Source organism: Bison bison, unplaced genomic scaffold (genome assembly GCF_000754665.1).
Source record: "Bison bison bison isolate TAMUID 2011002044 unplaced genomic scaffold, Bison_UMD1.0 scf7180017864180, whole genome shotgun sequence".
NCBI lineage: Eukaryota > Metazoa > Chordata > Mammalia > Artiodactyla > Bovidae > Bison > Bison bison.
Genome location: NW_011494752.1, coordinates 15,249,322 through 15,250,023, shown reverse-complemented (window position 1 = coordinate 15,250,023; position 702 = coordinate 15,249,322). Strand labels below are relative to the sequence as shown.

The 702-nt window shown below is 42.9% G+C and overlaps 1 protein-coding gene across 6 annotated transcripts in view; it reads left to right on the top strand.

The window, feature by feature from the left end:
- The window catches only part of NDEL1 (nudE neurodevelopment protein 1-like 1), a 51,281-nt gene that overhangs the window by 36,312 nt on the left and 14,267 nt on the right, over window positions 1-702 (top strand). The window lies entirely within an intron of this gene.

Sequence of the window (702 nt, the reverse complement as noted above, 5' to 3'; positions counted from 1 at the left end):
TGATGTGCTTCTAGGGTGGCAGCATGCTGTCATCCTCGGATTTCTCTTCGTTATACTCGTAGGTTAGTTCTGCCTACTTATTCCTGGACCTCTGTTGTCATCTTTCTTTTGTTCCCTGTTTTGCTTTAGTACCTCAAGTAATTTATTCATAAATGGTGCATGAAAGTTGAACTCGGAGTCCTTGCATTGTTTACCCGTTCAGCAGACAGTTTGTCTTTTAAGGTGTCATTAGAATTTCTGCCATTCTCCACCGGCCCCTGCGTACTTTTATGAATGTGTCATCCCCTGCTTCTTTGTCCTGTTTTGCCACTGACTTCACCTGGAAGCCCCATCCCCCTCTGACATCCTCTTCCACTGAGAAATCAAGGCTGTCTACTTACGCTGTGTTCTCTTCACTTTCCTTCCTTTAGTACTCTCCTCTTACTACTCTGTTCCTCCTTTGTGTCTCAGTGGTGAAAGTATCACATTCCTGCTCACGGCTAATTTTGTCCCTCTGTGCTTTGCATCTCATTGCCTTGTCATCTTTATATCTCCTGTATCTTCAACCTTTTCCTGTATATTTTAATATTTATATGCAGTGTTTATGTATACCATATTACGTAATATAAATATATATATCAGTTCAGTTCAGTTGCTCAGTGGTGTCCGACTCTTTGTGAGCCCATGGACTGCAGCACGCTAGGCCTCCCTGTCCATCACCAA